Source organism: Scyliorhinus torazame, chromosome 14, assembly GCF_047496885.1.
Source record: "Scyliorhinus torazame isolate Kashiwa2021f chromosome 14, sScyTor2.1, whole genome shotgun sequence".
NCBI lineage: Eukaryota > Metazoa > Chordata > Chondrichthyes > Carcharhiniformes > Scyliorhinidae > Scyliorhinus > Scyliorhinus torazame.
The window spans coordinates 165,675,587-165,702,965 of NC_092720.1; the positions used below are offsets into that span (position 1 = coordinate 165,675,587).

Consider the following 27,379-nt stretch of genomic DNA (forward strand, 5'->3'; position numbering starts at 1 on the left):
CTATCAGCCAAGAGTGATAGAAAAGAGAGACCTAGGCTGCAGTAGAATGGACAGACAAGAGGATATCGATAAACTAGTGGAATGGACAGACAAAAGGATGGAGATAGAAGTGGTATGGACAGATAAGAGGATGGAGCTAGACTAGTGGAATGGACAGAGGATGGAGATAGACTAGTGGAATGGACAGACAAGAGGATACAGAAAGACTACTGGAATAGACAGTCAGTTTGATAAAGATAGACTAGTGGAATTGGCAGACAAGAGGCAGAAACAGAGGGGAGGTACAGTGGCGCAGTGGTTAGCAATGCTGCCTCACGGCACTGAGGACCCGGGTTCGATCCCAGCCCCGGATCACTGCCTGAGTTGGCATGTTCTCCCTGTATTTAAATGGGTCTCCCCCCCCCCCCCCCTCACAACCCAAAGAAGTGCAGGCTAGATGGATTGGCCATGCTGAATTGCCCCTTAATTGGAAAAAAATAATTGTGTACTCCAAATTTATTTAAGAAAAAGAGGTAGATACAGTTTAAATAAAGTGTGTGAGGTTATGTGTTTTGACAGGCAAGAGAGCGAAAGTGGACAGAATCGAGCAGGCACAGTAGGACATGGAGTTACATATACATGGATCTTTGAAGGTGGCAGGATATTTTGAGAATATAATTTGCAAAGCATATGGGCATCATAATTGGCGATATGGAAAAACAGGTTGCCTTGGTGAGTCTATCTAAAGTATTAATTAGGGTTCACATAGAATCTGTGTCCAGTTCTGATCACCACACTTTAGGAAGCATGCGAGGGTCCTTGAAAGAGAGCAGAGGATATTTCCCAGAATGGTTCCTGGGCTAGGAGATTTGAGTTACAAACTTGATAAGAATACGTGCAATTGTCCATTGTGGCAGGGAGAACACGAGCAGCATATTACCTAAATACTGAGAGATTGCAGTGCTCTGAGATGCAGCGGGATCTTGGTGTTTTCGTGCACCAATCACAAAGGTCTAGTTGCAGGTACAACAATAATTAGGAAAGCTAATAGAATGTTATTTATTGTGAGTGGATTTGAAGCCACAGCTAGAGAGATTATGCTTCAGTTATACAGAGAACTGTTGATAGCACACCAAGAATACTGTGTACAGTATTGGTCACATTATTTGAGGAAGGATGTAAATGCATTAGAAACAATTTAGAGAGGTTTTACCAGATTAATACCAGCAATGGACGGATTGTGTTTTGAGGAATTTTTGGACGGGTCAGGCTTGTGTCAACTGGAATTTAGAAGAGAAAGAGATAGCTTGATTGAAATGTACAAGATCCTGAGAGATCTTGACTGTCGGGATATGGGGAGGATGTTTCTTCTTTAGGGACAATCTAGAACTAGGGTCGGCCATTTACAAAGGAGAGGCTGTGATATTTTTTGTGTCCCTGTCAGGAAATTGATATTTAATGATTAGCTTAAGAGTAGTTTACGTACAATCGAAGTGTGTTGACTCAATATGGTTTTATTTTTTAAAAATTAAAAAAAATTTAGAGTACCCAATTAATTTTTTCCAATTATGGATTACCATAAGTACCCTGCACATCTTTGGGTTGTGGGGGCAAAACCCATGCAAACACGGGGAGAATGTGCAAGCTCCACACAGACAGTGACCCTGAGCCGGGATCGGGCCTGGGACCTCGGCTTCGTGAGACAGCAGTGCTAACCACTGCACCACTGTGCTGCCCTCCAATATGGTTTTATACTGAATTCTGGGGCACAAGCCCATCACTGGACTTGGTCTTAGCATCACACTCAAACTTGACAAGGGGCAAAGAACATGTGGCCTTAAGATGTGTAGCCATCTGGGATGGCCACTTCCCGATTACAAAATGGACACTGCAAAGATTGCAGGGAAAATGGACAATACTGAGAAAGCAAGCAGGTGCAGGGTTTGTCTGTTGATTGGGACCGCAGCTCCCAGACAAGACCAAAACTGCAAAACCATTACCATACTAATGAGCCATCCCCGGTGACAAAAGAGTAAAATTTAAGTAAAAGATACCAAGGCAGACACCCCTGCGCCAGAGGAGACCAGAACAAAGCAGGCCAACGGCCACCTAGGACACGCCCAGGCATCAGAGCCCCCACCCCTTTATTGGAGGAAATCGATAGGAACGATTGGGAAACGGACCAATTAATTGGGGCCAAGTTCAAGGCCCGCCCAAAAGCGCACAAAGCCCCTTTTGGGTTTAAGAAGGATCCCCCAAGAGAGAATCACTCTCTTGGCTCCGGCTCTCACCAAGGAGAGACCTGCCAAAGCTGCATCAGAACAGAACAAGTAAGTCCAAGGTCAACGCACGCTACCAGACACGCTCTTAGCTGTTATTCCATACCAGTTCAACCCCAGCTGCCTCAGAACCGAACAATGGCCATTGTTCCTCTGACCGAGTGGACGCCTGAAGCTAAGTATAGGCTTTAGCAGTAGTGATAGTTTAGTCTGTAGAGTTTTGTGCATGTGTTTATTTGACTGTGTGTAAATAAATGAGCATTGAGTTTGAACTCACTAACTGGTGTATCGAGTCTTTGATCAGTATTCGGTTTTGAACCTTGTAGCGGTATCGAGAGATACCTGGCGACTCTAGAGCAAAACGTAATTAGAATTAAGGAAGGTGACCATATTGGCCGCCATCTTCAGAGCCAAATTAAGAGAAACACAATTAGCAACATTTACTGGCGACCTCTGACGGTTCTCGACTTAGAAGTGGCCTAACCACTCCGAGAGTACCCAAATTTGAATTGGAATCCAATTAGAAACAGAAAAACCACAAGTGTAAGAACAATACTGATCAAACCTCCGAGATTCGGAAGTGTGTTAATGCATGTGTACTAACAGGGATATAAGGTAAACCTGAGAGATTTTGTTGCGTAAAACTGTCGGGAGTTTTGTAGGCTGGAAAATAGCGTAAGCCGTACCCGTGTTTACATCACCACTTAATCACCCCCTGTTCCAAATTCAGTAGAGAATCCAGAGATAGAGAGAAAATGGCAATGAAGGCAATGGAACGACTTATAAACCCCCAGGAATTCGAGGTCGCTGCGACCAGTAGAGTAAGGCAGTGTCCCGTATCAGAAGAGGAAATCAGAAAGTACCTCAAAGTGAAAGGATGGCCCCTTTGGAGTGAATTCTGCGCGAATGATGAAACAGGTCCCGGGAGTATCGGACATATTTGGTGGGAGAACCTGTCAGAGATCCACAAGAAGAGCTTAGGGAAAGCTCGCAAGCCGATGGCAATCGTGTCCTGCTTGGCACAATTGCGAGGCACAGAGGAGGTCGTTAGGACGGTCCGTAGAGAGATAGAGGAGAGAGACAGAAATAGTGAGGGAGATGTGAGCGAGTTTGAGAAAGAGGGTAAAGATTTGAGAGAACAGTTAGCAGCGAGGGACAGAGAGGTGGATGATGCCAAGTGGGCACACCAGTCTTGTCTCGCACATATGAGTAGTTTTCAGACCCAATATGATAAGGCCTACCAGGACACGCAACGTGCAGTCTTGGTAAGACAAGAAACCGAGCAACAGGTAGAGAAATTGCAGAAACAGTGCGATGATTTGAAAGCAGCCCTACGAGCACTTCACACTTCCATGACGGAACAAAGGCAGAGCTCCATAGATCACGCAAAGTGCCGGAAGCAAATTGCAGAATTGCAATCTCTGCTTTCTGTCCAGAATGGGTTTCAAAGTACGTTTGGACCCCAATTGGACCAGGGAAACGGCCCCGATTGGCAGGAGTTAAATGAGACTGCCCACAGATACGTACGTGGGACATGTACGCAAGAAAACCCCCAAAAGAGAAAAGCACCCCAACCCCCGACTGAACAGGCAGAACACACCAGCCATGAACCATGTTACCACACACCGCAGGGCCGCAGCAGAAGGAAACACAGATTTCCTATATACAACCCCGTTAACCGTGACCCAATTACGGGACGCGTGTGGAAAAATTACACCGTTTCTTCCCACATCAGACCCCCACCAGTTAAACAGCAGGCTACCATGTACGGCCTGCACAAAAAGGAGCAAGTGAAGCTCACAGTTTTAAGCCTCGACCCTTCAGTCGTGGCAGCCCTTCCCGACCCACAGAATGTAGGAGGAGGCACACTCCAAGAGATGCACACACCGATCCTAGATGCGATCGGCTATAACAGAGGAGACCCCGTAGACGGCCTAAACAAGTGTAGGCAAAAGAAGACAGAGCACCCCACAGCTTTTGCTGGACGCTTGTGGATACATTTCACAGCAGTTTTCGGAGAGTTAGCCCGCGCCCATTTGTCCCCAGATAACATGGCCAAATGGACTGGAATCCTAGTCTCTCACGCGACAGACACAGGACAGAGAGCTTGCGCAAATTATGACCCCTCACACGAGGCCCACAACGAGAAATGGGTTTGAAGAGATTGTCCCGTGCTTGGGAGCAATCAGTCCAAGGCATTTGCAAAACCCGAGGAAGAGCAGGCAAACATGAATCCAGTTAATGCGCACCAGAACCCTGCAGGGGTAAATGAGGGCAGGAACAGCCCTCCACAGCCAAAACCCCAGGAATGCTACAACTGTGGACAATTAGGACACTTTGCACAAGAGTGCAACGCGCCCCAAAAGCAGCAGAGAAACCAACAGACAGGCACCCTAAATAAGAACAGGGCAAAGCCAATCCATAGCGTTAGCGCCCATTCAGAGAACATTGACATGAACGGCACCAACTGACGGTGTTCGGGCTCCCCAACTTGGGTCTGCAACACCCTTTGGGTCAAGTCCGGTAGACCGGTCATAGCAGGCAAAGTCCGGGGACACCCCATAGAATTTCTTTGGGACACAGGAGGGTCCCGCACCACACTCAATTCCTCCACAATGTTTCAGCGAGACACGTGGCCCACAACAGACACCATCACACTCAGCGGCATTACAGGTCATTTACAACAAGGACATATCACAGCCCCTGTAGCGATACAAATAGGGAACATTAAAACTAAACACCCCGTAGTTTTGGTTGATCTACCCCAGACAGCTGAACACATCCTAGGAATCGATTTTATGAGCTCCCACAACCTCTCTTTTGATCCAGTTAATAAATGTGTATGGAGAATGGCAAAGGCAGCACGAGCCCCCGCCACGCTCACAGTTGGAGTCTATGAAAACAGGATTAGCTCAGTAGGAGACTTCTGGTTCGACCCTCGAGCCATTAGTCAGGACAAACAGGTTAGTGAAGTCCTGCAGCAACACAAAGCAGCATTTGCACAGCACAAGCACAACTGTGGCAAAATAGCTGGCTTGGTAAACATTACAGGTCCTGACCCCAGACCCCAAAAGCAGTATGGTTTTCCCCAAGAGGCAGAGGGAGAAATCTCAAAGGTAATAGAGAGTTTACTTGATCAAGGCATACTCAGATCAGTAGCCTCCACAAACAACGCACCAATTTGGCCCGTCAGGAAACCCAATGGATCAAGGCGACTGACCATTGATTACCGGGAACTGAACAAAGTAACCCCAGTAGCAGCCGCCACCGTAGCCACGAGTCCCGAAACCACGCTCAAACAGGGACTCCAATCAAATTATTTTCGGTTTTGGACATTAGCAACGGCTTTTGGTCCATTCCATTGGATAAAGCGTGCCAATATAAATTCGCCTTTACATTCCAGGGACAATAGTATACATGGACGTGCATTCCACAAGGCTGCCACAACTCCCCTTCCATTTTCCACTGACAGCCAGCAAATGTACTTGCAGAATTTTCCCGCCCTGATTGTCTGGTCCAGTATGTAGATGACTTGCTACTACAGACAGACACAAAGGGAGAGCACATTTCACTTCTCGCCGAACTCCTAGTACTCCTAAAAGAAATTGGATGTAAAGTCAACCCCAAGAAGGCCCAGATTTTGCAGGAAAAGGTGATTTACTTGGGTACAGTAATCACATGGTTTCGCCACAAAAGCAGGGCCCCTATCTGAACTTCTCAAGAAGCAGGCACCTTGGGAATGGGCTTCCACAACACACGGATGCCGTGGCTGCTTTAAAAAGAGCCCTCAGCACAGCCCCCGCATTACAAGTCCCAGATCCACTTTCCCCGTACGCAATCGAAGTTGCAAGTTCCGACCGAACCATTTCGGCTGTACTCCTCCAGGAACGCCATGACCAATTACGCCCCGTGGCATTCGCCTCACACGTGTTAGATCCTGTCGAGCAAGGATTTTCTGCCTGCGAAAGGCACCTGCTCGCAGTTTTTTGGACAGCACAGTACTTCGCCTACATTACAGGACTCAACCCCATCACCATTCTCTCTGAACACACCCCAACACAGCTATTATTAGACGGTCGACTTAAAGATGGCACAGTCAGTCAAATCCGCGCAGCCCTTTGGACCCTTTTACAGGGATGGGGCATTACAGTCAAAAGAACCAAGACCCACACTTTCCTAGCCGATAATTTGCAATATGCAGGTTCCCCACATGAGTGTCAGATCATCACCACAAAACACAACACATGCCCATTTATACCTAAGTCAGCTCACAGGAAAGCAGGTAATACACCCCAGAGACCCCAGCCCACAGGCACGTGCGCACCCCTGAAAATTTATGGGGATAGCTCCTCCACAGTTTTGAACGGAAAAAGAATTACTGGTTGCGGCAGTTATCATAGATTATCATAGAATTTACAGTGCAGAAGGAGGCCATTCGGCCCATCGAGTCTGCACTGGCTCTTGGAAAGAGCACCCCACCCAAGGTCAACACCGCCACCCTATCCCCATAACCCAGCAACCCCACCCAACACTAAGGGCAATTTTGGACACTAAGGGCAATTTATCATGGCCAATCCACCTAACCTGCACATCTTTGGACTGTGGGAGGAAACCGGAGCACCCGGAGGAAGCCCACGCACACACTGGGAGGACGTGCAGACTCCGCACAGACAGTGACCCAATCTGGATTATGTTAGGACGTTATGTAGAGGACGGGCAGGGACTCGCCCTTGCAGAGATTTCACTAAAGTTACCAGGACATCTAGGCTCGCAGGCAGCAAAACTGGCAGCCATAGCTTACATTGTAGACCACCCTGACTCGTTTCCGAACCCAGCAGACATCTATTCAGTCAGTTTGTATGTCTGTAATAGCTTAACGGAATTCCTATCCCAGTGGGAAACTAGAGGATTTGTTTCCGCAGACGGAAAGCCCCTACCCTCAGGCCCATTACTTCGACATATCCTAGAGCCAGCCAAAAATAGGAAATATGGCATAATTAAGGTTCGCAGTCATCACCGTTCTTCCCCCCCCCCCCCCCTGGTAACGTTAAAGCAGACGCCCTAGCGAGGGCAGGTTCCAGGCATGGTTACTTTTGGACCCCCCCCCCCCCCCCCCCCCCCCCGAGAGCACCCCAGTTCACGCGGTTCAGGTCTCACAGACCAACATTCAGGATCTAGCAAAGGCCCAGAAGGAAGATGAAAAACTCAGGGAAGTTTTAAAAGGAGCCTTCCCAGCCCCGTATGACAAGTTTAAAAATGCAATCACCACACACGACGGTGTGATTTTAAAAGAAGGTGTTCCAGCCAGGACAGGAACCAGATTATTTGTCAGTTCCATGACAATCATGGACACCAAGGCATTGAACAAACCCTAGCCCACCTCAGACCGCTCTGCTGGTGGCCTGATTTAAAAGCAGATGTTACCCACTACATTGAAAATTGCTTGATCTGTGCCCAGAACAATCCGGACAGATATGCCAGAAAGGCTCAGCTTAGTCACACCCCTGGTCGAATTTGCAGATAGACTACATAGGACCCCTACCCCCCTGCAGAAATGATTACAAGTATGTGTTGGTGGTCATCGACACCTTCACAAAATGGGTGGAAGCTTTTCCATCGAGAACGAATACGACCAAGGCAACAGCTAAAATACTAACACAGCACATCTTTACAAGATGGGGCCTCCCACGCAGCATAGAGTCCGATCAAGGCTCCCATTTTACAGGACGAGTAATGAAAAACGTCCTCACCATTTTCGGAATCAGGCAAAAATTTCACATAGCCTACCACCCCCAGTCAAGCGGCATTGTAGAGAGGATGAACAGAACTCTAAAAGCCACTCTCAGGAAAATGGTACAACAGAACAACAGCACCTGGGATTCAGTTCTCCCATTTGCTTTAATGTTCCTAAGAAACACAGTATCCCCCACACCCTCATGACCGGACCTCCCATGAAAGGGACAGGGTAATTATTAGGACTGGATTTAGCCAGCCCCGCAGTCACTGCCCTCACGCATGAAAATGTTGTACAGTAGTTACTTGAGAATATAAAGGCAGCCCAACTCGCAGCAGCTGTGAGACTTGGGACCAGGAGGAAACAAAGCAAGGCTTGTTTCGATAAAAATTTACACGCCACCGAGTTTGTAGTAGGGCAGCAAGTGATGTTAAATTACAGGTGTTTATTATGAAAAGTGTTCAAATAATGGTAAAACTGTGTTACATTACCTTAGCCTATGATTGTTGATTGTTTGTGTGAGGATAATTTATTGAGGATAGATAGAGGTTCCAGTTTTTAACTTTGTAATGCATGCCCGAATGTCAGAGCGCCCCAGAGAGTTTTATACTGATGTGTGTAAGTAAAATGATTTTAGGTAAAATCGTGTTTCATAGGATAGGGCAGTGTAGAGCCCGTGAAGTGCTTATGGGTGCCCCACTTGGTCAGAGAACGAAGACAACGCAGTCATGTAATCCTTCACGCTTCGCGTTGAGGTTCACAAGGAGGGTATGTAGCCATCTGGGATGGCCACTTCCCGATTACAAAATGGACACTTTGCAAAGATTGCAGGGAAAATGGACAATACTGAGGAAGGAAGCAGGTGCAGGGTTTGTCTGTTGATTGGGGCCGCAGCTCCCAGACAAGACCGAAACTGCAAAACTATTACCATACTAATGTGCCATCCCGGGGACAAAAGAGTAACATTTAAGTAAACTATACCAAGGCAGACACCCCGGTGCCAGAGGAGACAAGAACAAAGCAGGCCAAGGGGTACCTAGGACACGCCCAGCCATCAGGGCACCCACCCCGTTATTGGAGGAAATCGATAGGAACGATTGGGAAACGGACCAATTAATTGGGGCCAAGTTCAAGGCCCGCCCAAAAGCGCGCAAAGCCCCTTTTGGGTATAAGAAGGATCGCCCAAGAGAAAATCGCTCTCTTGGCTCCGGCTCTCACCAAGGAGAGACCTGCCAAAGCTGCATGAGAACAAGTAAGTCCAAGGTCAACGCACACTACCAGACAGACGCTCTTAGCTGTTATTCCACCTCAGAACCGAACAACGGCCATTGTTCCTCTGACCGAGTGGGCGCCTGAAGCTAAGTATAGGCTTTCGCAGTAGTCATAGTTTAGTCTGTAGAGTTTTGTGCATGAGTATATTTGACTGTGTGTGTAAATAAATGAGCATTGAGTTTGAACTTACTGACTGGTGTATCGAGTCTTTGATCAGTTTCGGTTTTGAACCTTGTGGCGGCATTGAGAGATACCTGGCGACTCTAGAGCAAAATGTAATTAGAATTAAGGAATGTGACCATATTGGCCGCCATCTTCAGAGCCAAATTAAGAGATACACAATTAGCAACAGATGATGACGTAAGATGTCAAGATTGAGCAATTATTGGTGTGGAACCCTCGCAATTCAAATAGCTCTAAATTCAAAGACTGCTTTTATTAAAACATTCAGCCTTGTGCATTGTATTAGTGCAATTTTGTGATGTTTAAAGAAAGCCATCTTATTTCACACAGTGAACCATTCTTGATTTTGTAAATTTAGAATTAAGTTGTGCAATTTGCTTTCATAAATTTTAATATTTGTCAGTTCCATGTATTGTGTTATATTTAGCAGACCAAACCCTTTGAAGTGTTGATATTTATTTTATATAGACTTTGTGTAATTGCTGTAACTTTGTATGTTTTACAAAGCCATTCTTTAAGTTTAATTGTCTAATAGCAAATACTGACATGCACATACTATAGCAAACACATACTGTAGCAAAGTAGATGCCTCAGCAGTCGGATATGTGGAGGGTGACAGTTGGGGGGAAGTGGTGGGGTGGGCGTGATGGAGCATAGGGTTTCACTCTATGCTGATAACCTTATTTTGTATATCTCAGACCCAGTCCCCACGGTGGGAGATATAATGGGGCTGCTGACATGAGTTGGGGCTTTCTCGGAATACAAACTGAATTTGGAGAAGAGCGAGTGTTACTTGCTCTCCCCACTAAGGAGGGATGAACTTGGGGAGGGGTGTTGCCTTTTCATTTGTGACCTCCCATTTTAGGTATCTGGTGGCGCAGGTAGCTCGAGATTCGGCACAACTTTGTAAACTGAACTTCACAAGCCTGGTGGGTAGGGTTAAAGCGGATCTACAGAGGTGGGATAGCCTCCCTCTATCATTGGCAGGTAGGGTTCAATCGGTAAAGATGAACATTTTACCATGGTTTCTATTTTTATTCCAGTGCCAGCTGGATTTTCTGGCAAAAGCATTCACAGGTTTGGAGAAGCTGACGGAGCCGTTCTGGATCCCACGGTCAGAAACGTTCCGGTATCTGCACGTGCGGAATTTTGCAAGGAAGATCTTCCCAAAGTTTCAGGTGATGCTGCCCTCCACACTGTTAGAGAGAGTGCTGTCGGTGGCGGGTCTGGAGGAGTGGCGTATCTCGGGGATTTAGGAGAGGATCCTGCAGCAGGATATGGTATTGCTGGAAGGGTTAGGACCAAGTGGGAGGAGGAGTTGGCAAAGGCATTGGAGGAGTGTTGTGGTGTGAAGATCGTACATGGAATACTGTGTTCAGTCCTGGTCACCCTGCTATAGGAAGGATATTGTTAAACTAGAAAGAGTGCAGAAGAGATTTACGAGGATGCTACCAGGACTTGATGGTCTGAGTTATGAGGAGAGGCTGGATAGGTTGGGACATTTTTTTCTGGAGCACAGGAGGCTTAAGGATGATCTTATAGAGGTCTATAAAATAATGAGGAGCATAGATAAGGTAGATAGTCGACATCTTTTCCCAAAGGAAGAGGAGTCTAGAACTAGAGGGCATAGGTTTAAGGTGAGAGGAGAGATATAAAAAAGAGACCAGAGGGGAAATTCCTTCACACAGAGGCTTTACACATGGAAACAGGCCCATCGGCCCAGCTGGTCCATGCCACCCAGTTTCTATCACTAAGCTAGTGCCACTTGCCTGCATTCGGTACATATCCCTCTATACCTAACCGGCCCATGGAACTGTCTGACTGCTTTTTAAAGGACAAAATTGTACCCGCCTCTACCACTGCCTCTGGTAGCCTGTTCCCGATGCTCACCAACCTCTGTGATGCTCTGTCCCCGACCGTATGAGTTCCCAACGGCGTGGGACTCTCATGGTCTCAGCCGTTCGGGAATCACGATTGGCAGCTGCGGACTCAGTCCAAGGCCGCTACAGTCAGGGGATGGCTAATCCGCGGACAGGGGGGCTTCAATCGGGGATGGGAGCACTGTGGGCGGGCGGTCCGGGGTGCACGAGCGGTCGGAGGGGGCACTACTTTGGCAGTCCAGGTCCACGGGTTGAGTCCGCCATGGAGACAACGCGGCCTCGGAACCTGAAGTGCTGAGGGCCATATCGGCAGCTCGAGCTGTGAGCTCTACGCTGCCTCCCTGCTAGCCCCTAGCAAAACGGGGAATCGGTGGCCTTTTTACGCCTGTTTTCTGGCATGAAAGACCATTGTTTTCATGCAGGCGTGGGAGCTTAGTCTCCAAAACGGAGAATCCAGCCCAGAATATTTATACACTAGCATTCTGGACCTGACTCGAAGAAACTCCACTGAAGGCAATGAAAGGACAGCTCTTCATGCCGTTTGTTCTGGTGCTACCTCAGTCAGTTGCTAGCTCCAATGATGAATGTCTCCAACTGTCTTTGATCTCTCAACAGCCATTGATTAGATGGTTTAATTTTTAAACTGCTTTATTCTTTTTCAATATCATGGTTTGATTTGTTGCGTGATTGTCAAATGAGAAGAAGGATTTGAGAATTTAATGTAAAGAGTTCCACAGGTAAATCCCCTGATGGTTTGGTCACCCTCTGAGTGGTCGAGAGGATGTTGGGTGTTGGGACCAGCAATGAAAAGACAAATTGCTGGGACGGTCCAAGTTGCTGGATCTCAGTCACAGCATTGATCCAAATGTGAGACTCCGTAATTGGCCTGGTACCTATTACAGGCCGATCACAGAGGGGGAATTTACAGTTGCTGCTTCCGATCACAGCTACCTGCTGCAGAGTGGGAGAGTGTGGACTGTGTGTGAGGACAGGATCGTGAGCTCCTTCAGTCCCTTTCACCCCACCCTCACTGTTCCGTCTCCCATGTGACGAATGGGGAATTGGGAGTGAAACTGGAGGTTTCTGTGGAACCAGTCCCCAGACAGGAGTCAACTTTTCATTACATGAAGGAGGGAAATGAGAGTAAAAAGGTTTCAAACAGATTTATTTAAATGGATCAACACTGCAGCTTTCATAGAGAAGTGGATGTGAGAAGATGGATTAAGTAGATGTGACAAGGGGTGAAATGATTCATTGTCAGTAACTAGGGGTCAGTCCTTGTCTCAGTTGGGTGTTGAGTGAACAAGTTGTAGGTTGATAAAGTAAACAAGTTGTGGGCATAGAGCCCAGCACTGTGGGAATACTGCACTGTTGTGGGTTGATGTCCCACAAGGACATACAGCCCAGCACTGCGGGAGTGCTGCACTATTGTGGGTTGCTGTCCCACCCCAGTACATACAGCCCAGTACTGTGGGAGTACTACCCTGTGATGGCTTGATGCCCAATCCAGTACATATAGCCCCACACTGCAGGTGTTCTGCATTGTAGGCGTGGTTGGCCGGGCCCTCCAACACCGCTCGCACTTATCTTCCACCTCCGGGGCCACTTTGAGCTGCATCAGGCTCAGCCCTGTGTAAGAGGAGGCGAAGTTAATCCTGTGGAATGCCTCAATCCAGAGTCCTCCCCTATGTCCATGACCAGCTTCTCCTACCATTTCTGTATGGTCTCATCTAGTGGGATCCTGACCTTTTCTATGAGCCACCCATAGATGTCGCCACACTTGTCATCCCTTAAGCAGTCCAGCCCTACCATTGTGCCCAGAAATGTGTGCCTGGATCTCTGGGGAAAGATATAACTATCCATATTATCTGTCTGTCTGTCTGTCTGTCTATCTATCTGTCCATCTCTCTATCTATCTAACTAACTATCTACCTATCTATATTACCATCTGTCTATCTAGTTATCTATCTATCTATCTATCTATCTATCTATCTATCTATCTATCTATGTATCTATCTATCTATCTATCTATCTTTCAACCTACATATCTATCTATTGCCTCTCTGTCAATCTATCTGTCTATCTATCTATCTATCTCCCTATCTATGAGTCTATCTAGCTACCGATCTATCTATCTCTCTATCAATCTAAAAATTCACCTATCCATCAATTTGTCTATCTATCTATCTATCTATCTGTCTATCCATCTGTCCGTCTGTCCATCTGTCTGTCTGTCCATCTGTCTGTCTGTCTATCTATCTTTCTACCTACATATCTATCTATCTATCAGTCTCTCTGTCTATCTATCTATCTATCTGTCCGCCTGTCTATCTGTCCATCTGCCCATCTGTCTATCTATCTATTTATCTGTCTGTCTGTCTATCTATCTATCTATTTATTGATATAAAAAATCTATGAAATATATAAAAAGTATATAAAAAAATGTTTTTCCCAATTAAAGAGCAATTTAGCGTGGCCATTCCATCTACCCTGCACATCATTGGGTTGTGGCGGTGAGACCCATGCAGACAAGGGGAGAATGTGCAAACTCCTCACGGACAGTGACCCGGGGCTCGGATCATACCCAGATCCATAGCACCGTGAGACAGCAGTGCTAACCACTGTGCCACCGTGCCGCCCCTGGGGGAACGTTTTTGACTCCTTGTGGAGAAAGTCACGCAGCTGCACATACCTGATCTCGTTCCCTTTCAGGAGTTGGAGCTTCTCTGAAAGTTCCCCCAGGGTCGCCAATCTGTCGTCCAGGTACATGCCCTTTACTCTCAGTGTCCCTCTGCCCTTGGTCCACATCCCAAATGTGGATTCCATGTCCTTACTGTGGTCACTACCACCTGGCTCCTGGAGCGTGTGTTGGGGGACCAGAGTGAGGCGGTGGCCACCAGTCGGAGAGATTTTCCCGTGCAGGAGGCCGCCTCGATTCAGACCCAGTCCGCCTCCCGTTCCCTTAGCCACCTTCTCCTTGTGTGCCACCCAGTGGTAGAATAGGGGTTTCGGAAGGGCCAGGCCTCCAACGTGTCGCCCACACTGTAAGATGGTTTTGCATCTCCCAGAGACTCACCCACCACCCCACGCAAGACAAAGGCCATGATTAATTTGTCGACCCTGGTAAGGTTTTGGGGATGAAGATCGGGAGTGATCTGCATACGAAGAGGAACCTGGGTAGCATGTTCATTTTGACCGCCTGTACCCTTCTCGAAAAGATCTTTCTTCACCTCCTCCACTAGGTTGGATAGTTTCCATTTGTAGAGTCTCGTACAGGTGTCGGCCACTTGGAACTACTACTCTAAATAGTAGTTCTTCCAGCTCCGCGATTCCATCTCGGGGATTCACCGGGAATATTTCACTCTTTCCCAGGTTGAGTTTGCAACCTGAGAAGGAACTCCCTAAGGAGTCCTGTTATATTTCCCGTGGTGGCTGAGGTTTTCGACTCGTAGAGGAGCAGGTCATCTGAATAGGGCGAGACTCTATGCTCTTTGCCCCCTTTCCGAATGCCGTCAACTACTCCGCTAATCTAATGGCGATGTCAAGTGGTTCCATTGCCAGTGTGAACACGAGTGGGGATAATGAGATAATGAACATAAGAACATAAGAACTAGGAACAGGAGTAGGCCATCTAGCCCCTCGAGCCTGCTCCGCCATTTAATGAGATCATGGCTGATCTTTGTGGACTCAGCTCCACTCTCCGGCCCGTACACCATATCCCCGAATCCCTTTATTCTTTAGAAAGGCATCTATCTTTTTCTTAAAAACGTTTAAAGAAGGAGCCTCAACTGCTTCACTGGGCAAGGAATTCCAGAGATTCACAACCCTTTGGGTGAAGAAGTTCCACCTACACTCCATCCTAAATCTACCTCCTTATTTTGAGGCTATGCCCCCTAGTTCTGCTTTCCCCGACCAGTGGAAACAACCTGCCCGCATCTATCCTATCTATTCCCTTCATAATTTTATATGTCTCAATAAGATCCCCCCGCATCCTTCTAAACTCCAATGAGTACAATCCCAGTCTACTCAACCTCTCGTCATAATCTAATCCCCTCAACTCTGGGATCAACCTAGTGAATCTCCTCTGCACTCCCTCCAGTGCCAATATGTCCTTTCTCAGGTAAGGAGACCAAAACTGAACACAATACTCCAGATGCGGCCTCACCAACACCCTATACAATTGCAGCATAACCTCACTAGTCTTGAACTCCATCCCTCTAGCAATGAAAGACAAAACTCGATTAGCCTTCTTAATCACCTGTTGCGCCTGCACACCAACTTTTTGCGACTCGTGCACCAGCACACCCAGGTCTCTCTGCACAGCAGCATGTTTTAACATCTTACCGTTTAAATAATAATCCATTCTGCTGTTATTCCTCCCAAAATGGATAGCCTCACACTTGGCACCATTGAATTCCATCTGCCAGACCCTAGCCCATTCACCTAACCTATCCAAATCCTTCTGCAGACTTCCGGTATCCTCTGCACTTTTTGCTTTACCACTCATCTTAGTGTCGTCTGCAAACTTTGACAGATTGCACTTGGTCCCCAACTCCAAATCGTCTATGTAAATTGTGAACAACTGCGGGCCCAACACTGATCCTTGAGGGACCCCACTAGTTACAGGTTGCCAACCAGAGAAACACCCATTTAGCCCCACTCTCTGCTTTCTGTTAGTTAACCAATCCTCTACCCATGCTACCACTTTACCCTCAATGCCATGCATCTTTAGTTTATGCAGCAACCTTTTGTGTGGCACCTTGTCAAAAGCTTTCTGGAAATCCAGATATACCACATCCATTGGCTCCCCGTTATCTACTGCACTGGTAACGTCCTCAAAAAATTCTACCAAATTAGTCAGACACGACCTACCCTTTGTGAACCCATGCTGCATCTGCCCAATGGGACATTTTCCCTCCAGGTGCCCCGCTATTTCCTCCTTAATGATAGATTCCAGCATTTTCCCTACAACTGAAGTTAAGCTTACCGGCCTATAATTACCTGCTTTCTGCCGACCTCCTTTTTTAAACAGTGGTGTCACGTTTGCTACTTTCCAATCCTCTGGGACCAACCCAGAGTCTAGTGAATTTTGATAAATTATCACTAGTGCGTTTACAATTTCCCTAGCCATCTCTTTTAACACTCTGGGATGCATCCTATCAGGGCCAGGAGACTTGTCTACCTTTAGCCCCATTAGCTTGCCCAATACTGCCTCCTTAGTGATTACAATCATCTCAAGGTCCTCACCTATCATATCCTTATTTCCATCAATGAGCCCTGCCTCGTTTCCTTGTACAGCAAAAAGTATTCAGAGCTGGTGAAGTTCGTCCCTACGCTCGCCATAGGAGCACTGCACAGGAGTTTCACCCACGCAGTGAACCCTGCTCCAAATCCAAACTGTTCAAACACCTCCGTGAGGTATCTCCGTTTCTACTTGACCGAAGGCTTTCACAGCGTCCAGGGAGACGATCACCTTTTCCCTCAATGCCAGCAGTTCCACAGTTGGGGCTGTGCTGTACCGCCGATCCACCTCCAGTATGGAGTCAATCAGCTGCTGATTGGCTGCTCTTTCTTTCTTGTCCTTAAGGGCCCCACAAGCTGGAAATTAACCCCTGATCATTATCTTCAGTGTCTCCCAGGTCTGGTTGCAGGTTACATATCCATCGATTGCTTGGGATATCTTGTACAGAATTCCTTATTGGCAAAGAGAGCTGCATCCAGCCTCCATGGGGAGAGTTGGACCCGCCCTCTCCAACCTCACATCCATAAAATGAGGCATGTGGCTGGAGATTATTATTGGGGCGTATTCCGCAATTTGTAAGCCCTGGAAGCACCCTTTTCCCTATGACAAAAAAGTTTATACGTGAGTAGTCTTGTGCATGTCGGTGAAGAAAGAGAATACCTTTTGTCTCGGGTGGCTGGATCTCCTCGTGTCCCCCCCCCCACCCCCCAACCCCCACCTGCATTCAATTCTTGTGTCGTACCTGACACGGTTCCTGTCGTGGGTTGAATCTGTCCATTGTCATGTCCTGTATGCAATTAAAGTCCACCCCCCTGTGATAATTCGGTGGGTTTCTAGGCCTGGAATTTTGGGCATCGTTTTTTTTGACAAATTCTGTGTTGTCCAAGTTTGGGGCTTATGAAAAAATGAAATGAAATGAAAATCGCTTATTGTCACAAGTAGGCTTCAAATGAAGTTACTGTGAAAAGCCCCTAGTCGCCACATTCCGGCGCCTGTTCAGGGGTTGTATAACTACCAATACTACTGGGGCCCCTTCTCGGGTCCCGCTGACCATAAAGACACCTAGGTAAACTTTGATTAAGGAGCTGGGAGTTGTTGTATCTGTCCAATTCCAATACTTCAACCAGCTCCTTAATCAAAGTTTACCCAGATGTCTTTATTTAATAATAATAATCTTTATTGTCAGAAGTAGGCTTACATTAACACTGCGATGAGGTTACTGTGAAAAGCCCCTGGTCGCCACATGCAGCGCCTGTTCGGGTACACGGAGAGAGAATTCAGAATGTCCAATTCACCTGACACCACGTCTTTCGGGACTTGTGGGAGGAAACTGGAGCACCCGGAGGAAACCCATGCAAACATTAGGAGAACATGCAGACTCCACACAGACATTGACCCAAGCCGGGAATCGAACCTGGAGTCTTGGCGCTGTGAAGCAACAGTGCTAACCACTGTGCTACTGCACCACCCTTTATGTGGAGAATAAAATACAGACACAGATATAATGCAACACACATTATTTCACATAGTTAACCCGTAAATTCCCCACTATATGCACAAAAAACACCCAAAATTCAAAGGTGGCTTGGTAAGCTGGAGATCCAAATCTGAGTCCCTCTGGCTCCTCTTTACAAAGGTGATTCTCGCTGGCTGTTTCTTCCTTCCTTCCTTCTTTCCTGCTCTCGGTCCCCCCCCCTCTCCATCTCGAGTCTCCGCTTTGAGTCTTCGCTTCCTAAATGTCCGGAATGCCAATTTTAAGCCCCTGTTGCCACCCACCTCCTTTTCCACCTACCCTTGACCTTCGGCCAATGGAGTCTCGCGAGGCAGGGTCTCAGCGCCCAATGGTCTAGTTGATGACCTGTTGACAAGTCACCCCCATCTGCTCCAGAAAGGCATTCAATTCTTGTGCCGTACCTGACCCACACATTTATGGCCGATAATCTCCAATATGCAGGGACCCCACATGAGTGCCAGATCATAGCAGCCCAACACCACACAGGGCCCTTTATCCCAAAGTCACTACACCAACAAGCAGGCACTAAGACACAGGACTCCCAAACCACAGGGGATGCTTTAAAAATTAAGTAGACGGTTCCGCCACAATCAAAAATGGAGTTAGAATAACTGGTTGTGCAATTTTCGTAGAAGACGCACAGGGATGCCCAGAGAAGAGATCTCTTGAAAATCGCCCTGTCATCGAGGTTCACAAGCAGCAGAACTCGCAGTCATTGCCTATGTAATTCAGCATCCCAACTCTTTTCCAACCCCCGCAGACATACACTCGGACAGCCTGTATGTGTGCAACAGCTGAACAGAATTTCTGCGCCTGTGGGAATCTCGAGGTTTTGTTTCAGCCGATGGAAAACCCCTACCCTCCGCCCCGTTGTTAAAGCACATTCTCAAGATAGCCTCAGATCGCACATATGGTATTATTAAAGTAAGAAGCCATCATCACTCGTTCCCACCTGGTAATGTAATGGCAGACGCCTTAGCCAAAGCAGGATCACACCATGGTCACTTCTGCCAGCTGCCCGAAAGCGAACCGATACATTCAGTCCAGGTTTCCCAGACCAGTATTGAGGATCAATCCCAAGCCTAAAAAGCAGTCGACGCCCTCAAACAGGTTTTAGACGGCAACTTCCCAGCCCCCTATGATAAATGGAAGGACACACTGACTAGGATGGCATAGTTTTAAAAAACGGAATTTATGTGGTCCCCACCTGTGGTAGTCACCACGAGCTGTATTACGGTAAGACACATGTACTAGAGGTACATGGGTAAATCCCTGCCTGCTTGCTCCGCCCAGTAGGTGGCGTATAAATGTGTGTGCTCGCCGGTGCTGCAGCCATTCTGGTAGCAGCTACAGGAGGCACACCATCTTTGTTCAATAAAGCCTCGATTATTCCACTACTCTCGTCTTTGTGGTAATTGATAGTGCATCAATTTATTCAGCAAAGATTTTTAAAACGATGGATCTTCGCATCAAGCCTGATTGCCTGCAGCTGAGCCCTCAAGCAGCCAACGCTATGTCCGCTTTTGACCACTGGCTAGCCTGCTTCGAAAGCTACCTCCGAACATCCACTGCGGAACCCTCGGACGCACAGAAGCTCCAAGTCCTTTATTTACAGATGAGCCCTGACATTTTTCCTCTCATCCGGGATGCGCCCACTTACTCCGAAGCAATGGAGCTCCTGAAGGGACATTACGTTCGGCCAGTCAATCAACTATACGCCAGGCACTTCCTGTCCACAAAACAGCAACTCCCCGGTGAGTCCCGAGATGATTTCTGGTGTGCCCTGCACACCCTGGGGAGGAACTGTGACTGCCAGACAGTTTCGGCAGTCCAGCACTCAGAACTTTTAATCTGAGACACCTTTGTTACGGGCATGAGGTCTGCGTACGTCTCCAGCACCTATTGGAAGGGGGTACACTTGATCTTGCGGGAACCAGGCAGGTCGTGACCTCGTTAACAGTGGCCTCCCGTAAAGTCCAGTTGTACGCCCCCAACCGCACGGCACCCTCATGGGCATCGTGGGCATCACCAGCTACCGACTCCAGCTCACCACAAGCCTGCGCCATGTGGCAGCCAGCCAACCCCGGGGCACCCAAATGCTATTTTTGCGGGCAGAACAAACATCCCCGGCAGCGCTGCCCAGCGCAGAGCGCAACCTGCAACGGATGCGGAAAGAAGGGACACCTTGTTTCTGTGTGCCAGGCCCGGTTGGTCACCGCCGTTTCTAGGCCCAGTGTTCCTCCACCCCCCACGTGCGACCCAGGGGCACCGTCATTTTCCTCCTCGCAAGGCACGTACGGCCCATGGGTGCTGCCATCTTCTTCCCCGCAGGCCACTTGCGGTCCATGTGTGCCGCCATCTTTAATGCCGCCTGCAATGTGCGGCCCGTGGGTGCCACCATCTTCGGCACCATTTTGGACAGCACCTCAGGACCCCTGCTCATCTGGCCGTTCATCGCCTGCCACTATCTCCACCACCACTGACCAGCCCGGGGCCTCCCAGCATCTGCCGGAGATCGCCTCGATTACCCTGGACCAGATCCGGCCCAGCAACCTCGTGACCGCAACGACAATGGTGAAAATCGATGGGCACAAGACGTCCTGCCTTTTTGACTCCGGGAGCACAGAGAGCTTCATCCACCCCACGATGGTAAGTCGCTGCTCCCTCGCGATACAGCTCGTTACTTAGAAAATCCCCCTGGCCTCTGGATCCCATTCCATGGAAATGCGGGGGTACTGCATCGCGGCCCTCACCATCCAAGGCGTAGAGTTTAGCAACTTCCGGCTCTACGTCCTCCCCCACATCTGCGCTGCCCTGTTACTCGGCCTGGACTTCCAGTGCCACCTCCAAAGCTTAACCTTAAAATTCGGGCGGACCCCTATCCCGCTCACTGTATGTGACCTCACAACCCTTAAGGTCGATCCATCTTCCTTGTTTGCGAACCTCACCCCATTGCCACCAGGAGCAGAAGGTACAGTGCCCAGGACAGGACCTTCATCAAGCCGGAGGTCCAACAGCTTCTGCGGGAACGCATCATTGAGGCCAGCAACAGCCCCTGGAGAGCCCAAGTGGTAGAATTAAAGGCTGGGGAGAAGTACAGGATGGTCAGCGACTACAGTCAGACCAGCAATCGGTACACACAGCTTGACTCGTACCCCCTCCCACGCATATCTGACATGGTCAAACAGATTGCACAGTTTTGGGTCTTTTCCACAGTGGACCTGAAGTCCGCCTACCACCAGCCCCCCCTCCGCCCAGAGGACCGCCAATACACTGCATTCAAAGCAGATGGCCGCCTCTGTCGCTTCCTCAGGGTTCCCTTCGGCGTCACTAATGGGGGTCTCGGTCTTCCAACGTGAGATGGACCGAATGGTGGACCGGTACGGACTGCGGGCCACCTTCCTGTACCTAGACAACATCACCATCTGTGGCCACGAGCAGCAGGACCACGACGTTAACCTCCTAAAATTTCTCCAGACCGCCAAGCTCCTTAATCTCACGTGCAATAAGGTGAAATGCCTGTTCCGCACCAACCACTTCACCATCCTTGGCTATGTCGTGGAAAATGGAGTTCTAAGGCCCGACCCCGACTGCGTGCGCCCCCTCATGGAAATCCCCCTCCCCACTGCCCCAAGGCCCTGAAACGGTGCCTGGCGTTTTTCTCCTATTATGCCCAGGGGGTCCCGAACTATGCGGACAAGGCCCGCCCACTCATTCAGTCCACAGTTTTTCCCCTGATGGCTGAGGCCCGCCAGTCCTTCAACCGCATCAAGGCAGACATCGCCAAGGCCACGATGCACGCGGTTGACGAATCCCTCCCCTCCCAGGTCGACAGCGAAGCATCGGACGTAGCTCTGGCCGCCACCCTCAACCAGGCGGGCAGGCCCGTGGCCTTCTTTTCCCACATCCTCCATGCCTCCGAAATTCGGCACTCCTCTGTTGAAAAGGAGGTCCAAGCCATTGTGGAAGCTGTGCGACATTGGAGGCATTACCTGGCCGTCAGGAGATTCATTCTCCTCACTGACCAATGGTCGGTTGGCTTCATGTTCAATAATACACAGCGGGGCAAGATCAAAAACTATAAGATCTTGAGGTGGAGGACCGAGCACTCACCCAATAATTACGAGATTTTGTATCGCCCCGGAAAGCTCAATGAGCCCCCTGATGCCCTATCCCATGGTACATGTGCCAGCGCACAAGTGGACCGACTCCAGGTTCTCCGCGATGGCCTCTGGCACCCAAGGGTCACCCGGTTCTTCCATTTCATCAAGATCCGCAACCTGCCCTATTCCATTGAGGAGGTCAGGGCTGTCACCAGAGACTGCCAGGTCTGCGCAGAGTGCAAGCCGCACTTCTACCGGCCAGATGGAGCGCACCTGGTGAAGGCCTCCCAACCTTTTGAGCTCCTCAGCATGGACTTCAAAGGGCCCCACCCCTCCACCGAGTGCAACACATACTTTCTGAACGTGGCATTGCCTCGAGCAGGACGACCAGCTACAACCCCCGGGGAAACGGGCAGGTGGAGAGGGACAACGGGACGGTCTGGAAGGCCATTCTGCTGGCCCTGCGGTCTAAAAATCTCCCAGTCTCCTGCTGGCAGGAGGTCCTCCCCGACGTGCTCCACTCCCTTCGATCCCTCTACTGCACCGCGACTAACGAAACCCCCCATGAACGTCTCTTCGCCTTCCCCAGGAAGTCCACCTCCCAGCTCCCAACATGGCTGACAGTTCCTCGACCCATCCTCCTTCGCAAACATGTGCGGAACCATAAGTCGGACCCTTTGGTCGAAAGGGTCCACCTCCTACACGCGAACCGGCAGTACGCCTACGTGGCACACCCCGACAGGCGCCAAGTCACAGTCTCCCTCCGGGACCTGGCACCCGCTGGATCCCCACCCACGGCCCCCGACCCGACACCCCCCCCACCCCCCCTCCATTTGCCTCATTCACCCCTGCGCCACTCCCCCTCCCCCAGCGAACCTCGACGCAGCCCCCGCCCCAGGAGGATCCGTCCTCCCAACGGTTCCACTTAGGGGCGACGAAGACGAGGACAACACGTTCCCGGAGTCACAGGTGACCACGTCAGCGCCCACATCACCACCAGCACTGAGCCGTTCACAGAGGAGGATCAAGGCTCCCAACAGACTGAGCTTGTAAATTTTCTTTCCACCATCCCCACCAGACTCCTTTTTTTAACAGGGGGTGAATGTGGTAGTCACCACTAGCTGTTTTATATGTATTATTGTAAGACACATATACCTGAGGTACATGGGTAAATCCCTGCCTGATGGCTCCGCCCAGTAGGTGGCAGATAAATGTGTGTGCTCACCGGTGCTTCAGCCATTCTGGTAGCAGCTAGAGGAGGCACGACATCTTTGCTCAATAAAGCCTCGATTATTCCACTACTCTCGTCTTTGTGGTAATTGATAGTGCATTACCACCCAGGACAGAAACCAGTTCATGTACCAATTTCATGACGGACACTGACATCAGGGGATTGCCCATTTATGACCTTTGTGTTGGTGGCCCGAATTAAAAAGCGATGTAACCCATTAAGTCGAGAATTGCCTTCTGTGTGCACAGAACAATCCCGAATGTTACTCAAAGAAATGACAATTATGTCACACCCGACCTGTTCATGGCCCTTGGACAAATTTGCAACTCGATTACAACCCCTTCCCCTTTGCAGAAATGGCTTCAAGTACGTTGTAATCGACACCTTTACTAAATGGGTAGAAGCATTTCCCTCACAGACAAACACAGCAAAGGCCATGGCTAAGATTTTGGCCCAATAGATAATTACATGCTGGGGTCTACGCCGCAGCCTTGAGTCAGACCAAGGTTCCCACTTCACCGGCAGAGTCATGCAAAATGTTTTAACAATTTTTGGGATCAGGCAGAAATTCCATATAGCATACCACCCCCAATCCAGAGGCAAGAGAATGAATCGAACTTTAAATGCAACCATTAGGAAGATGGTGCAACAGAACAATACCACATAGGACACAGTCCTCCCATTTGCTCTCATGTTTATTCAGAACACCGTTTCCAGTTCCACAAGTTTCATCCCCCACACTCTCATGACCAGACGGCCCATGAAGGATATTGAATATTTATTAGGCCTTGATTTGGCAAGCCCCACAGTAACTTCCCTCGCCCACGAAAAAGCAGTCCAACATGTTACAGATAACATTAAAGCGGCACAACTCGCTGCAGCTGTCCGATTAGGCGCTAGAAGAAAGCAGAGTAAAGCCTGCTTTGACAAAACCATCCACCCCGTAGAGTACAGTCGGTCAGCAAGTATTGGTTTCACTTTACAACCCCAGTTCTTTCTTCTCCCCCAAATTTGCAGGACACTACTCCATTTCCAACAAAGTGAGCCCCTCCATGTACAAGATAACATACCCTAACGGTAAAACTGTTTGGTTCCACATCAACCAACTCAAAGTCTACGGATCCCAATGCAGCCACTCCCACCACATCTCTCTGGCAATAGGAGATGATTCCGCCCCGCCCATCGACAACCCAGTCCGACTCCTACGCCAACCCTACCCCCGCCATGCCAGCATTTATACTTTGTCCACGCCCACAGACCCGAACTTGTCTCCACCCACAGGTACAGACTTTCACCTTGAACTTGACTCCGACGACAGCGAGAGCCTCCCGGATTTGATTCCTATCCCTGAACACTGGCGCAATTACTCTGCCCCCAGTCACCCCAGCCCCCGAAACCACGACTTAGATATCTTTGACCACCTATATGCCCATCCCCAGCCACCGCCACAGCCACCGCCCGACCACAGTAACTTGCCCCCCATGGCCACCGTCCCTACGCCTCATGACAAACAAGCCCCTCTTTGGCACCACGACAACTCTAGCAGACTAGTAAGGCACAATGATTCGGATTATCTGTCGGCCCATGCGGGCATGGCACAGAAACGGCAGACACGGATCTGGCAACCGGGAGATGGTCATGATTCAGATACTGACTCTCGTTTCGGTAATGCTTTTACAACATTGTTTGGTACAGAACCCAGATGATGAGAAAGAGACACCGCCTAAGTATTAAGGTGTCCAAGTGTTGATAGAGCCTGCCCACCTTTTTCCTTCTCCTTTTATCTACATGGTTTTAATTCATGTCGTCCGACAAAAAAATTACTCTTCTGATTCGAAGGTACGATACCCAATAACAGTTAAAGGCACATGTTTGTCGGAAAACAGATTACTATTCTCCCAGTCTTTGTGACAAGTTTCCACATGACTACAAATTCTTACCGACCACTTAGGTACGGAGTAATGGCACTTATCCCCGCCCTACCTGAGGACCCCAAATGCATCCGGTCAGTTAAGCTCGTGTAGTGGAGTAAAGGCACTAACCTCGCCCTACCCGGGGATTCCCCCCATTCTTATCCTGCAGCTGCCCACACGCACTTCATGTTCCCGTCGCTTCATACGCTCTGGAATGTTTCTCTACATTCTGCACTGTCTATGGCAGGCCTTAGTTTCACCTTCTCTGCTCTCCCTTTGGTTGTGGTATAAAGAATGCATTTTGCCTCGGTCTGTATGCTCACCTCTTCTTTCCTTTACCTTCCGTGACCCCCTGGTCGCTCCCCACCTGCTATTTACACATATGACACAATTGGTTGCTATACACGCTGCTACAAGCGAACTACCTCAGAACCCTGGGATGCAATCTATAAAACTGGCCACCCTGAAATTCAGCTGGTTAAGATAGGCCTCAACCATCACTGGTTGCAAGTAAAAAAAAGACTGGTCGAAGAAATTGTCATATCACTCCCTGCATTGACCACAAGCTGCGAGAGTCTCTGTACTTAAAAATTGTTTTTTGCATTTCTTGTCTCTCAAAATGGTATTTCAAAGAAAAAATGAGGGAGTCACACATGGTGACAATCATAACAGGTAATTGGAGTAAGGAGAGAACGACTAATAAAACGAGATATTAACCAAAGATAATAACAGATACTATGCTTGCACCACCAGGATCACCCGGAAAACAGAAAACACAGGATGAAGCAAAGACTGCTGGCATGCATTTGGATCATCGCTGTACTTCTACAACTGCGCCCGCAACAGACTGTTGTTACAAACCCCATACCAGCCCCAAACACTACCAGACAACAACCCACCACCAGCCGGGACACTACACCACACATAAAGACAGACATCAAAACCCCCACTTGGTGCAAAAAGATTGCCAAATGGAACCCCCTTTCATTGCCCTTCGAGTAATTGCAATAACCTGCAGTGTCATTCAGACACTTTGACTCCGTAAATGGCGAGCAAAAGCTTCCCGCTCCCCGATATATACAGTCTGAGCCTCCTTCTTTGGAATTCAGCAAAATTTAATTAATGTACCAATCACTGCTAAAAATAAACCATGTACCTCTTTAACTTTATTAGGATTAAGTAGAAATGTGATGCTGCTGTTTTAAATACTAAATATAAGTTCTTTGTTATTCAGCAGCATCAGAGTAGCTTAGATAGTGTGAGCTAGGGATCAACTGTGTGGATAAATTAATTGTTTTATAGTGACCTGAATTATAGTGACCGTTAGAGATTAATTAATGAATGTATTAATGGAATATTAGGTAAATTTCCAAAACCATAAGATAGAGTAGAGTAGAACCTTGCCTTAACCAAGGGTGACCGGGCCACCAAGGATCAACAGGGATCAATAGTGTGATCCACCACACTTCGCGTTCAGGATCAAGAGGATGGGATGTAGCCATCTAAGATGGCCACTTGCAAAGGACTATGGGAATTATGGCTAACCCAGGACTCAGATAGATACATAGCCTATGTGTATCTGAAACACAGGTAACCAGGCCTGATCGAACCCCCCCACCCCCCACCCCCTCCCCGCTCATTTGCATTTTAATGGCCCATTTTCCGAGGACAATAGAACTCCAATCAAGAAACCGATACAGCCACAGACTGATCGGCGCCACTCCCTTTACTCAGAAAGCCCAACTGCCAAGGTCAATGACCGCTAAGGACCCACCCAGCTACCAAGGCATCCGCCCCTTTATTGGCCAAAATCAAAGACAGTGATCAGAGCCCTGTCGAACTAATGGGCCCAAGGTTAAGGACCGCCCCAAAGAGCGCAAAATCCCAGAGGGATAAAAGAGAGCACAGCCATGTGTTCTGTCTCTTTTGGATCACTCCTGTGCCAGCCCAACTGTGGCAGGAACAGCCAGCCAAGTTCAAGACCAATGATCGCTACCTGATGGATGAGCCCAGCAGAGACAGAGCCGCTTTCTTCGAACCAGCCAAGTGA

The 27,379-nt window shown here is 48.7% G+C and overlaps 1 long non-coding RNA gene across 1 annotated transcript in view; it reads right to left on the bottom strand.

The window, feature by feature from the left end:
* Nucleotides 1-27,379, bottom strand: part of LOC140390162 (uncharacterized) — a 50,047-nt gene that overhangs the window by 814 nt on the left and 21,854 nt on the right. The gene's annotated exons all lie outside the window — the stretch shown is intronic.